Raw genomic sequence first — 15194 nt, 5'->3', positions numbered from 1 at the left:
TATTTAAATCAATAAAATTCTTAGAAGCAAACTTAAAATTATTTTTTCCACCTTACAAATATATCTGTGATGTCTCAAAATCTGGAAAAGTTAATTCATTTTTCCTTTTTTTTTATCAACATGAAAGATTGAAATTTCCCATTGAAATGGAGAAAGCATAATATCTGTGAACATACAAGAGGGCAAGAGATAATTGAGTTAGAATGTCTCCAGATCTGCAGTATAGGAGACTGCCAGCTAGGAATCTAAAGCTATAGGATGAGTGAAACCTTACATTATAGAAGTCACACTAAACTGAAGTGAAACTATGAAATCTTGGTATCTGACTCCATGTGTGGCCTTCAGTACTACACTCTTGTTTCCTCATGTCTGTCCTTCTAAGTCCCTGCATGCTGACCTGAATCTTTCATTGTTGTAGATTCTAGAACCATTAAGTTGTCAGCATATTTCCCTTGGAGTAATTTGTAGAGGTGAATTTACTTATTTATTTTCGTCATTTTTAAAAACCAGTTCTTACTAGGTAGCCCATGCTTGATAATAATTCTTTATACAGACAAAGTTGGCCTCAAACCAGTAGACATCTTTATGCTGCTGCCTCCTGAATAGTGGGATTATATATGTGATCCAAAATGCCCTACTTGATGGGAATTTATTGGTTCATGATAATTTAGCTCTATGGTGAGTTAAATTGTGCATTATCTGGGTTGTCTTAGTGTCATGAAGTCTGCATTCGTTTTAGTTTACCGACAATTTGCTTAGTCTCTATAACTCTATACTACTTGGATATGAGACCACTGGGAAGCAGTAAAATTCAGTTGAGTTCACGAAAGTGACACTGAGAGGAAAGAAACCTTCTTTCATTGGTATAAGGAATGTCAAGAAAGCAGTCATCTATAAGACAGGACTTGAACTCTCCCAAGCCTCCCCACCTGGGACACCTTGATTTTAGCCTCCCTAGGTTCAAGATATGTGGGAAAGAAATTTCTGTTGCCTCAAGCCTCTGTGCTATTTTTTGCTGTAGCCACATAAATGGGCGAGCCATGGAGGTGAAAAATAGCAACCAGATGTTCTTTTGTTAGTAACTTCACTATCAATGTGGCTTCTCGGGCATCATTAGAAAAGTTTGCTTGTGTAGCTGAATACCTGGAGAGAGGTTGTTAAAGATAATGAGAAAAAATGGGGTAGAGACAAGATATAGGACAAATTAGATCTTCAAGTGGAAAAATGATGATTTGATCTATTTATATAAATGTACTCTGTTCAACTCTTCTCCTGTGGAATTATTGATCTTCTCCAGAAATATATCCCTGCAGAGGACATTGTGTCTGTTAGTCTCCTGTAACATACCCTACCATGGAGACAAGATGGTGGAGTTTTCCCTGACCACAGCCATCACCACCATCCATTTTGCTTCGTGAGATTTATTTTATTTTATTTATGTTAGGGTCTATTTCATGCGTTTATGTGCACCATGAATATGCAGTGCTGAAAAAAGCCATAGATAAACAGAGACCAGAATTACAAGTACTATGTGGGTGCTGGAACCTAAACCCAGGCCCTCTCAAAGAATAGTACGTTTTCTTCACTACTGAGACATCACTCCAGCACCCACACCACCAATATTCCTTATGTGTATATCAAAACTTATGCCAGTCATTTTATCTGCTTCATAGTTAGAAGTTAGACCTTTTATTTTTCATTTCTACACATTTCACTCATATCATATTGGTGCCCTGTGCCATGGTGATCCTGTAATATTGGATCTGTAGAACCAGCCTCTTCATGTGCTCCAGCAGTTCATCCATAAGGTAGATGTTGGCACGGACTAGTTCAAAGCCCTGGATCTGTGCTTGAGAGGTAACTGATAAGATCAGCCTGACAGCTCTCCCACTCACACATCCTTGGGGTTGGCTCTGCTACCAGGACCAGCTCTATCCTGCTTCCCAAGTGAGGTGCAGGCCTTCTCTCTCAAGTGTTGCATCTAGTGAGTAACATGGCTAGTTCTCCCACTCTCATGACCCCATGCCAAGCCCTCCTGTCTTGCACAGGTGGCATCAGAGAGGGAGGGAAGAAGGTCATCTCTCCCTCATCTTCGGCACTGCTTAGTGGAAAAGAAGCAGGGACAGTTCTCCTGTGCCCATGCTCTCAGTGCTGGCTCACCTGCAACCCCCATATACAGGACCAGAACTACTGTGCTACTCCATTGAGGTGAATAGCCCGCTCTCCTGGGTGCTGCAGTAGGTGAGGGGCAGGGCCAGCTCTCCTACTTCTATGACAGCTCTCCTGCCTTCCATAGGTGTCAAGAGATGAGAGTAGAGGGGGGCATCTCTGCCTTACCCTTGCTGTTATAAGGCAGACAAGTTGCAGGGCCAGCTCTCTCATGCTCACATCCTCAGGGCCAGCTCACCGGCACCTTCACATATAGAGTCAGTTCCATTGTGCTGCCTGAGTAAGGTACTGCGTCTGTCTGCTGTCCCAAGTACTGTATCGGGTGAAGGACAGGGCCAGGTCTCCAACTCTGATGAACCTAGCACCAGTTCTCCTTGTAGCATGTAGCTGAGGGGCAAGTGGGGAGGAGGCTATATCTGCCTGGGAGATAAGTGGTAGGTACAGCTCTCCATGCTCAATCATGTTTTAGGGCCAGCTTTACTGCTCTTATATTCCCAAGGCCTGCTCTCCCATGATCCCCAAGTTAGGTGTGAGGCCAGTTATGTACAGTTCTCAGACATCAACATTTCTCAGGGCACCAGCCCAGACATAGATTTTGGTGATAACAAATCATCTGTTGCTGAAGTGTCATAGACCCATAAGTGGTCCCTGGAGGCAGCACAGGCTAGGACCCCACCATTGTTCTAGATGGCATTACCAACTACTCACAGTTTGTTCCCAGTATCCTTGAGTATCCAATATCCAGTTCTTCTCCATCTCTTCATTGTACGCCTTCCTTCCTTCCTTCCTTCCTTCCTTCCTTCCTTCCTTCCTTCCTTCCTTCCTTCCTTCCTTCCTTCCTTTCCTTCTCTCTTTTTTCATTCTTTTTTCTTTCCTTCCTTCTCTTTCTTTTCTTCCTTTCTTTCCTTCTCTTTCTCTTTCTCCTAATCTCTCTTTCATTTAAATTTTTTTTATTCCAATTTCTTCCTCCTATTAGTCCACCCCTCTGTCTCCCCTTTCCTTCTCCTCTCAGAGGTTGGAGGTCTCTTTGAGTATCCTCTCACCATGGCAAGTGGAGGTCTCTGAGTGTCTGGAGTTATCTCAGAAGTGCTATGCCTCACTTGTGCATTATGGCACCTGTTCAAGCCCCATGATACCAGTTTGGTGATTGCCTCAGGCTCACTCTTCACTGGGAAACCCAAGTGGCTCACTGCAAACTTCATCTGTCTTGGACTTACTCCTCATGAGGCTCATGGTTCTAGGCATGATTCTTCTTGTCTCAGGTTTTCTCCTTGTCTTGGGAGCCAATCTGGGCCTACCAGGTCTCAGACTGTTGGTTGTCTCAGGCTAGCTCCCTGTCTAGGCCAAATGACTCCAGATTCACTTTTCTCAGGGAATGTTACAATACTAATTATTCAGATGTTTACAGGTCAGAACACTGAGCATAGAAAGAGCCTTTCTGCTCTTTGGCACCTACTGACACATGTGTCACAGTAGCTACTCCTGCAATACCTCTAGGGGCAGGAAGAAGTTAGATGTTCTTGTTTGTTTGTTTGTTTGTTTTATTTCTGCTATGATAGATAACTTTTTTATTGGATATTTTCTTTAATTACACTTCAAATGTTAACCCCTTTCCTGTTTCGCCCCTCTGAAGCCCCTTATTCAATCCCCTTCTGCCTGTTTCTATGAGGGTGCTTCCCCTCTCACCCCTCCACTCCTGCATCACTGCCCTAGCATTCCCCTATGCTGGGGCATCAAGCCTTCACAGGAACAAGGTCCTCTTTTTCCACTGATGCTGGACAAGGCCATCCTCTGGTACATATGAGGCTGGAGCCATGGATCCCTCCATGTGTACTCTTTGGTTGGTGGTTTAGTCCTTGTGAGCTCTGGGGGTTCTAGGTGGTTGATTCATTGTTCTTTCTATGGGGTTGCAAACCTCTTCAGCTCCTTCAGTCCTTCTCTTAACTCTTCCATTGGGGTCCCCATGCTCAGTTTGATAGTTGACTGCAAGTCTCTGCATCTGTATTGGTCAGGCTCTGGTAAGATGGTTTTAGTTGTTTTTCCAAAAAGATATAATAAAGTTGAAATTAAATATAGAACATACCCATTCCTCATAAAATAGTAAGTAATGGCTGCATAATAAGAAATATAATGAGTTTTTACAATTACAATAAAAAAGAGAAACATAGGCTTGAGACAAATTTACAATCAAGGAAAAAAATTCCCATCCAAGGATGAAGCCACAGGTGTGCACTAGGATAAAATGAGGTCATGTGAAACCATTGCTTTAAATTTATAGTGAGCTTGCAGAATGAAACACTGCTTTGAACTTAGTATCAGCATACTTATGTAACTCCACTTTTGTGTAACATTTTATCTATGAGGTAATTTTCTAAGTGTTTTTGTCTATAAAATGTCAGAGAAAAATAAACAAAGTTGTAGTTGGTTACTCCTCCATCCATTTATCCATCTATCCATCCACCCATCCATCCATCTAAATGTATGTGTATGGAATTTGGGGAGAATTTTAATTTGTATATATATATATATATATATATATATATATATATATATATATATATATATATACTATATGTCTAATTATCTGTATGTACATGTTTAGGTATATGTATAAATATTCATGGTATTTGTGGAATAGATGAGACAGGAGGTCGGACCTGACTAGAACATGTGTGTATGAGTGTATGTATTGCATGTATAAAATATTTAAATTATTTTCCTTTCTTTACTCTCTGGTTCATGGAGATTCAACAAGTCCAAGACTCTTGCCCAACCAGAAAGAGCCTCTTAGACAAGAATGAAAGGAACTGTAACAATTAGTACTTTACCTAGTTCCGTGCTGCTGCCAGCAGAAATTTACTGCCAAATGTATATGTCTGCATGTATGTACACTTAAAAGTTAAGAGTTCAGTGTTTCTTGCTGGGCATCCTTGCCAGCTCCAGTTAATTAAGTTTTGTTCTGTCAGTAGTATTGAGGCCATAAATCTCCTGTTGCTGTCATGGAGCCCCATCTGCTATCAGCATGACCCCAATCACCAACACTGCTACTATTCGCTGTCTTCCTCCTGAAACTCTAGAGATGCCAGGAAGGTCACCAGCAGAAAATGAGTCTTCATTAGGCTTGGTGATGTCAATGTCTAAGGACAAGGGAACTATTCTTACCTCTGCCTTTCTGTACTGATTATCCTTTTTGATATCTGGGGAACCTACAAACAGATGTTTCCTAAATGATTCTGAAAGTTGACTTCTGAGTTTCTGGGTTAGCCTGTTCTGTGTGTGGTAGGGATGTTACGTTTCTATTCATACTCTTTACCATTTTGAAACTGAGAGTCGTGCATGGCAGATTAATGAAAGAGCACAGTCCAAGTCCTGTGCCACTGACTGGCAGCCACTGCAGATTCCATGTATTCCTTATTTTTATATTTATGGGAAAGGCATTATCTTTATGTAATGTATATTTGCCTGTAAACAACACAAAAACAAATATGAAATGTGTGCACACACCACTCTACCTCAGATTATACAAATCAAGTAATCCCGATGTTCACTCAATTGTAGCCCACGTTCTCTATTGTCATAACCCTTCCCCTAATGTCAGAGTTCCCATAGATTGTCGTGAAACTGCAATATCCCACTGTGTTTCTTCTGTCATTTTTCATTTTGTTGTGAGTTATTTGCCTTTGATAATTTAATACATGTTCTATTGGTAGAGTATTTCATACCCCTTCACCTCTATGTTGGATGATTTTCCTTGCTCCTCTGTTCTTCCATACATAGACCATACATTTTCTCTTACTGTCCTACTAAAGCCTTAGTGTCTGCAGTGTGTCAAGAAACAGATCCAACAAAATCTATATTCTAGTTCAATTCTGACATTTGATGCAGCTGGTAATATGACATTTTAACTCTTATTTCCCAAGAACTGTCTATTTCATGAGCTCTTTCATCCAGTTTTGTGATCTGAATTGAAGCCTTGTTAACACCCACATTTTTTTTGGAATCTTAAAGCCTGAAAATCTTTACATGATATTATTTATATGTGAAGGTTTGTTTTTTTCAATGCCCCAGTAGATTCTAATCAACACCAACTTAATTTTTTCTTTTTTTCTGTTCAGTTAGTTATACAAGTTAGACATATTTCTCAACATGTCAGAATGACTTCTGTCATGGGTTTTGTCCGTTTGCTTATCACCTGCGTGTAAATGTATTGAGTATAATGCCACATACCTTCAGGGTCCCTAGATGCAAGATGTAAAAGAGAAATGAGTAACAGAAAATTAGTAACTGCAGGATATGACAAGTATCTCAGAAGCCATACTACATATGCAGGTAAGTTGGTCTCTTTTGTGTCATCTATAAATAAGAATAAAGCCCAAACTCCCTACCAGGATTTCAATTCTCACCCCTGTAGACTTTTCCTTTATAATCTTCTTTCATGTATCTAATTTTTAAACCTATTTAATAGTTTTTTCCCTAGAAATAAACATATACTTCTTTAGAAAATTTACTGACAATTCCCTTTTACTTTTTTTTTTTTTTTTTACCAGTTGAAAGACTGAGGTGGAGTGGCTTCCTCTAGAACCTAGTGATGTTAATTTCATATTTAAGTTTGAAAAAATTGTTGCTCGTTATGCAAGAACTTCCAAGGTTCACTGTAGTAAGCTTAGAAATTTGGGGCATAGAAAACATTCAGCGATTGGCGAGTTATGTGTGGAGAGAATAATTATCAGAGAGTGAATATTCCTTGCATATGCCCAGTCTGAATATGAATTCAAGATGGCTTACAGAGCAGAAACATTGAGCATATACAAATACAAACACAAGGCCTGGTGAAGTCTCAAGCTACAAAACCAAAGGATGAGGGTACCATCTGAGAAAGACCTGGCAACAACTGACAGAGGTACAGAAAAAGATCAAGAATTATTGGTTGACACAGGACAGGTGCAATTTGTCAGTCTGCTCCAGATGCGTGCAGACTGGTATAACCTCGTTTTCTTCATTCACAATGTGTAAGTAAATTTTACTAATATTGTTAGCCTTCTGTTTGTAGGGACACAGGAGAATTAAAGGTCTCTTTCCCTGTAGACCCAGATATAATTCTGCTGGACATGCAGTCATGTACTATGAAGCAGGGACAGAATCAATTGTACTGAGCTTAATGAAGTCCTGGCTCTCTGCCTTTTATATCCTCTAATTGCACATGGCATAACATATTTACTCCAGCCAGAGGACAAAATAGTCTAAGGACAGAAGTCAGCTAAATGTATGGCCAGATAATTGTACTGAAATTATCGAGTCAGCATTTGGATCCAAAGCTATTTCAGAATTGAGCGTTGGACCACATCACAAAGAATTCAGGCTTGTAAGCATTCTATCTATTATAATGAATGTTCTCAATGGTATAATCCCATATGCAATAGGTTTGACAATTCCGAGATCTATGCATTAATGTTTTCTCATTTAAAATAATTTCAATTTTAATGTTTGTTGCTTAAGCTACATATATGACTTCATCAGAAATAAATATATGTGGTTCTGTTTGTCAGTTCTTTTATATATTGGGATAGAAAAATCTCTGTTAGTCTTCCAATTAAATGTGTTCCTGATTACTGTAATACTATAGTATATCTCAAGACCCATGTTGGACCTGAATTCCAAAATAGCTATACAAAGGACACTCACAAAGACATATTTCCTCAAATTAAGTGATTTCCCCTAATGGTTGTACTTCTCCACTCCAGTAAGGATGCATTTTTAGTCTGGCAATGCATTAGAGTGGAATTTCAGAGCCAAATTGTATGTACAAGTAGCCATTTTTAATAATTCATTTTTTTTCTAAAAATTTGCTATGTGCGTATGAGATCAGAAGACAATTGAGAGTCTGTTATCTACTGAAATATATCTGCCATAGAGGCCAGACTCAGGTTATATAGGCATATAGGTACATCAGCAGATACATTATCCCAATGAACCAGCAGCCTGACGTCAACATTATCTTGAGATAGAGGAAGAGAAACTGTCAGAACAACATCATCTGCCTGTTAATCAGTGACACAGCACTTGCTTGTTTGTATTTGGTGGGAAATGCAATGGAAGCTTCTTTTTCAATGTTTGGTAGAGATGAGGCAATATTTTATCTTACATACTCTGGGTACCTAATTTCATCACAATTTAGATTTTTGGTGATTTTAAGAATAAAAAAAAAAGAATAAATTTGTGTATCTGGAGAGATGGTCCTGCAGTTAAGAGCACATGCTATTTTTCTAGAAGACCAGAGAATAATTTTAAGCACACATTTTGATGGCTCACAACTTCCTATTATTTTATCTCCAGGGATTTTGATGCCTTCTGCGTCTGTCAGATTCTGCATACTGGTGCACATACTTATACACAGACACACATATATATGAATAAAATTTTTAAAAAAGAGAAGAGAGATGGCTTAATCTTGTTGCAGTATGACTGACACTCTTGTTTTCCATATAACAACCTCAAGTGGGGCCAACTGGTATGAGATGTTTCAGCATTTCTATGATCTACACTACAGGGGAGTTGTGCCTGCCAACAATCTTGGAAATAATAATGTCTCATCAAAATATAATCATTTTGTTTTTTTCATCAAATTTTTTTCTACAATAAAAATAAGTTACATGAGTTTTAGATTTGCAAGGAATAAGTAAGCCTCATCTTAAATTAATTTTTGTATAAATAATTTCCAGACAACACAACTTACTAAAACAACATCAAAATTAACACAAGAGAAGAGGCAAATGTATCAGAACTTAACAATCATTCTCTCGAATCCAGAAGAAGATGGAGACTGTCATTTTTGGCTGGTTTAGAAGTCATTTGTTTCTGATTAGAACAGTGGTGATAGATTGCAGTGAATGTATGAAGTAAGTCGTGTAAAATGTGGTATGACACAGAGTGCAATAGTGTCATTTGATTTTGATCAAAGCTTTTGCTTGGCTGAAGAAAGGCAAGTCATCGATGCTTCTGTTTTTGTTTCAAATTTACTTTCATGCTGTACCAAGCATGGATTCAAGTGCTACATCTTCTCAACTAGACACTCTTGAAGCTTCTAAAATGTTAAATGAAGCTTTTATTGATAATGTCGATATATAATCACTCAATATTGAAAGATAGAACCACTCCCAGATACACACAAGGGAGGAAAGGAGACACTGTTTTATAAAAACTGTACACACAATTTAAATTTGTACAGTTTATATGTAGTGAATTAGGACAAAAATTATTCACATTCTTAAAACTCTGGACCTTGGTGACATCATTTTAATAGCCATACATTCTGTAAGTTTATTTACTTGAGTGCAAGTTTGGTTGTAAATTTTTTGTTTGGTTTTGGTTTTGCTGTTTTCTGTTTTCCCCAGTGGTATTGCATGATCCTATTCTTTGAGGCACACATGAACAAGTATCTACTCAACACAAATAGAGAACAAAGGAAAAAATCAAAGCAGCATTATTAGTAGCTTGCAGCTTGGTATGCCAGTGAGATTTACTGGGTTATTTCAGGAATATGAGTGAGAGGTTACTGACAAGGACAGACACAATTTCAGGACAGCTATTTCACAAGAAGCCGCATGAGCACGATGACATCTCATGAGAGCTATAAATCTAGAGTGCACTGTGCAACATGCAGGTAGTTCCACAATATGGAGAGTGGTGTTCTAATTAGTTCAGTAGGTTCTGCTTCTTCTAGGCAGTTCTGTAGGTCTTTGCCCAGACAGCTCATCTGTTCTCCATTTCATTCAGGTAGCTTGGGTGGCTGTAGCCTCTTGAAAGCAATTTGACTTGTCAGAGTGTTTTTCTCAGCAGTGCTAATTTCAGGCAGAAGAGAGAGGAACTGGGTGAATTTGCTCAGTTTCAGGGACATCCTGAGGGTTTGGAGTTCCTGAGTTTTAAAGAGCTATTTGCTGATTTTTAAAGAGTTTCTCTGCAGGATGGACTATTGGACTGACCTTTATGGTATCCTGCACTTGGTGAGCTATCTTGCCAGATGAAATGTTTCATTTCAGAGGAAATTGCTACCCAGCATATGGATACTTAAAATAGAAAGATTTGCCACATACAAAAGACACAGCTTGACCCATGCTAGCATTTAGTATATTTTTAAAGTTAATCTAATGGTTAGCTGAATCACAACCACTATTGGATGATTCCGTAAACAGAACAGTGACAAAATTAGACAAACTTAATATAAAGATAACATATTCACTAATGTACAGGTGAATATTGGTAAGGACTTGTTATGATATCTGAGAAGGAATCATATCTCCAGATTCAGAGCATGAAGCTTGCCATTAGGAAGCATCACACAAGTTATGTGAAGAACATTTTATTGTTAAATTTTCTTCATCAAGGTTACTGTTATATAAAAGACAACATAAAATGATCCATTTAAAAAGATACAGTTTAAAGTAAACTGATGGGATATCACAACCAAATATAATAAGAGACAGAATGCATGCTATAAAAGGCATCACTGGATCAATGAACAAAAACATTGGTATTTGTAATACATTGGATATGCAGTTGTCTGTTAATGGTATTAACATATTTCCCAAATGGCTATTATACTGTGGTGAAGTGCTACATCCACTCCAGTAGTGACTCTGCATTACAGGTTTGGAAACCTGGAAGCAGTCCTGAGGCAAAAAGGTTCAAGGAAACTCAGCCTCCTGGAACCTTGCATTCTAATAGCTAGGAATGCCCCAGATTTGTCCCTGCAATATTGTGGAGGGTCTTGCCTGCTTTCTTACAGCATTTTACTGGAAGTTACTTTCGTATTCAAGTATTTACCAAGGCCTGGGAGATAGGGGGGTTGTGGTATTACATTATTCCTGAGAAGGTCTGCTAGAGCAAAACCCCCCAAAACAGGTTCCCCCCCCCAAAGGAACTGCATAGTCAAGGATTTACTGGGAACCCCTGGAGGTGGGGATTAACAATTGACTAGGCTTGCACCTGGCTTCCTGGTCCCCCTGCCCCCTGCCATCTTTTGATGTACACAATCCTTTGTTTTGTGTCACTGTAACTCTGCAGATGTATCCTGCCTGGCTTTTCTTGTTTGTTCTGTATTAAAAGTTTGATGCTTGAATTGGAAAAATACATTCAGATTGTACACACTCTCTTGTGTCTGTCTGTTTGTCAATCCACCGAATCTATGCCTGTCTGCCACCAGAGACCCATTGCACGCAGATAGGATACCCCCAAAAGGAGGTAGTCTGCGGCAGTGAAGAAGGAAAATGTCCTGGTGTTTAAGGTAGGTACACTGAAGGGCTAAGGGAGAGAGGAATCAGAGGAACTGCTTGCTCTCAGAGGATGTATTTGTGGTACACATTCACACAAAGCAATGTAGAAATGCTACATCTGTCAACACACCTGTGAAAGGGCATGAAGGGGTTACATGTACCATTCTTGTGATTTCTCTATAAGCTTATAAGTTACATTAAAATAGAATGTTATATCTCCTACCCTTGAGAGGAATGGTGTAATATTATTCTAGGTTAACACTTCAATGGCATTGTTTTGAGCACAACTAGAGCACCAAGATTTCATATGTGAAGCTCATTATCTCCACCTTCATTATAGCCTTGGGAGGTATAAATGTTAGGGCTAGGTTTTAACAACTTCCTGTTTTCTGCTTGCCTGCCTACCTGTCTGCTTCCCTATCTCTCTCTCTCTCTCTCTCTCTCTCTCTCTCTCTCTCTCTCTCTCTCTCTCTCTGATTGTACGTGGGTGTGTGGGGGGGTGGGTGTGTGTGTGCATGCAGAGCTCTTTGTGCCTGTATATGGAAGGCAGAGGAAGATACCTGGTATATCCTGATCTGTTACTCTTTCAGCTTTATTTTTATGAGATTGCTTCTTACAGTTTTATCAAGGCTGGCTTTCCAGCATGCTCCTATTATTTACCTGTCTCTATTCACTTGAGCTGGAATTACAGTCACACAAGGCTTTTATATGGTCATTCTGGTCTGAACTAAGGTCTCATGCTTATAGAACCAGGGCTGTTACCCAAGGATGCATCTTTCCATCCCCAGTTGTAGAGTTCTTGATGAACAAAATCTCAGGTACTCTGCATTTTCCTTTAAAATGAAATGTGCATGATCAAATCATATTCATGTGGATGGCTTGACCATTTCTTCTGAAAACTTAAATGAAACACTCTTTGGGTTCGTGGTTCTTCATACTGAAAATGTGACAAACATTTGTGAGGTACATGAAATCTATTCTGTCAGTCATTGATTCAAGAAGATGTTGTTTGATGAAATTGACAGGAAGTGACATTGTGAATGGTAAAGTGCAGTTTGGAGGATGGTTGAAAACAGAAAATACCATTGGTGTGAGACATGTGCCTCAGCTGCATAAGGTCACAAACAGTAGAGCAGAATTCATTTAGATGGACAATCCCTTCTCCTTTAGTGGCAGGCATACAGACTCTCCTCTTCTGCTTTCTCTCCTCCTTTCCCACGTAATCTCCAGGCTTCACTGTTGATAGAAAGCTAAAACCCATCTTCACTCCACTTTCTGTGTGCAACCAGCTGTGGTTTTACTTTTGATGCTGCCCCATGGGGGGAAAGTTGTTTTCTCTTTCCTATAGGTGTTAATTGGTATCTTTGTATCTTGCTAATTACATTCCAGCAACACCTTTTCCCTCTTCCTCATTTGCATTTAACAAGCCTCTTGTATTAATTTATTAGATAATAAGATAAAACAAAAAGTTTCAGTTCTGTTAGGCGTGTCTTGGAACATGTACTTTAGATATGCAAACACACATGTAGATTTACATGTAACACAAGAAAAGGTCAGTCCAGTTATCGTGTGATAACTTACCTATACACAGAAAAGACAAGGATGATTACAAAGCTGAGCAATAACATTTATTTGGAATAAGCATATCAGGATACCATATGGGCCAACTTGATGTGCATATCAGTAACCTCTGCAATATTTAAAAACAACAAATAAATTATGAGTTCAGAAACACACACATTAGACTCTAATTATCAATTTTATTTTCATGTTCATTTTTTTCTTCAAGTTCTTTTGAAGCCATTGGCCAGGATCTATGTTCTGTATAATTCTCTAAGATGCTAGAATTCATTTGACAAGAGGAATGGAAAAATCATCAGTATCCAGAAAGACTTGTGATTGTTTGATAGAATAACGCCCATCCGTTCCTCAGCAGGTGAGAAGTTCTGGAAATTATTTTAGGTGAAAACTTCCAGATGTTACTGAATGCACTCTTCTGTTCCAATTCAAGCAAGTACAAGTTATCAGTTGTCTAGATTGTTGTCTGATATTGTTATGGGAGCCAGCAACCCTCTTATCATTACACATTTCACTGTGCTTCATCAATGGGTTCCATTAATCCAGCATATTCTATCCAGCTTTTTGAACTTTAAGCATCCAGAGTCCGAACTGCATACTGTTTGAAGTAAGTATCAAATTCTAACTTGAAGTAAATGTTCCCACAATTCAATATCCCAAGCCATAAGTATTTTTGCTAAATCAGCACAAACTACCCATCAGTGCTAAAACTGTACGCTGCAAATAAGAAAAATAAAATAAAGCAGAAAGTCCTAACAGTGCAAATTGCTTTGATAAATATGATGGCAAAAATGACTTCATTTTCTACTCTAGTTTTTGCGATTTTGAGCTTCTCAACTGGGATTTACACATTTTAATAACACTTTATAAAGTGCAATAATCACTATCCTGAGAGAAAGTGCTATCAGTGCTCTCGACAGAAAGGCTATGGCTATCTCCAGGCTGTCCACAGTATATCAATACTTTAGGATAGAAACAAGCAGCAGTCCTGGGCTCAAAGTTATATCATTTGATCTTTTTGTGAGATGCACTGAAGCAAAAGCTCTTTCCATTGTCCTTTGTACTTCATGAATCAGAAAGGAGTGTTTTTCTTCCATGCATCTGAGAAGAGTCTGAGGCAGGTAATCGACATAGCAATTTAAAACTCGCACAGCTCATGGATTTGCTTTCCCCTGAATGCTAATTTTAATCCCTTATGATGGTTAAAAGCAAGTGAAAAGGTGAAGACAATATCCAGAGAGGCAATTGAAGAGACAGAGACAGTAGAGCTTTGAGAAGATTGTTTGCAGAAAATCGTTTTCCCATGTGTGGACTTGGCCTTTGAAGCAAAGAATTATAACAGGAAATTAGTGATATGCTGGCACAGCCTCATAAACAAGTACAAAATTGTGTCAGCACACCAAAATATTTCACTAGGCTGCCATTCCCCTAGGAGGCTCACAGGTGGTATAATAAATAGGATCAGCTATCCTTTTACGTGTCTAAGTTATATGGTTATTTCGGCTCAGCTGACCATTAGTTATTGGTAAGCTGGGGCATAAATACAGACACTAGTTGAATATTTATGTACAGTTCCAGAATCTACCTTCATTAATTTGTCTACATATGGGAAATAGAGCCATTGTGGAGGATGGAAAATATTACTTTGGGAGCCTTTAATGTAATGTATTATATATGAATGTGCTTCTGGTGCGGGGGGTCCTGGAACTCTTGCTAGGTGTTGGGTCCCTACTGACCCTTTATCATTTTCTCCTTTCCCACAACTGAACATAAAACTGAAAAGCTACCTTTAGCAGCTAGCAAATGGTGACACTGCCAGAATCATCTTAAGAAATTTGCTAAGCTTTTTTCCAGATGTAAGATATTTTTATAACCATAGTTGTAGAGAATCTATCCTCAGAGCCTTGCTCAACATGATCTTGATTTCTGCAGCCTGTATAGAAGAATTACATTGAAATTTCTTTGTTTTACATTGCACAATAACGTTAAGCAGTTATGGATTTATTTTTTCTTACAGCTCTTCTTATTGTTCTTTTAAAAGAAGAAAATATTCAAAAAGCAATCACTCATAAAGTGTGATGCTGAACACAATGTCTGTATTCAAGGTTTTCTAAATTCTAGACATAAAATATCTCCATGGAAAAGTGTCTCTATGTCAAATATTTGACCATATAAGAT

General features: G+C 38.7%; 1 non-coding gene across 1 annotated transcript; it reads right to left on the bottom strand.

Moving 5' to 3' along the window:
* Positions 1-3543: 3543 nt before the first annotated feature.
* On the bottom strand, positions 3544-3673 carry LOC115062625. Its single transcript, XR_003842576.1, has one exon. It is a non-coding gene; the product is annotated as a small nucleolar RNA SNORA17 (small nucleolar RNA).
* Between the last annotated feature and the right edge of the window lie 11521 nt (positions 3674-15194).

This window comes from Mus pahari, chromosome 19 (assembly GCF_900095145.1).
Source record: "Mus pahari chromosome 19, PAHARI_EIJ_v1.1, whole genome shotgun sequence".
NCBI classification, from domain to species: domain Eukaryota; kingdom Metazoa; phylum Chordata; class Mammalia; order Rodentia; family Muridae; genus Mus; species Mus pahari.
Note: the sequence above shows the minus strand (reverse complement) of the source record. Positions and strands in the feature narration are given on the sequence as shown.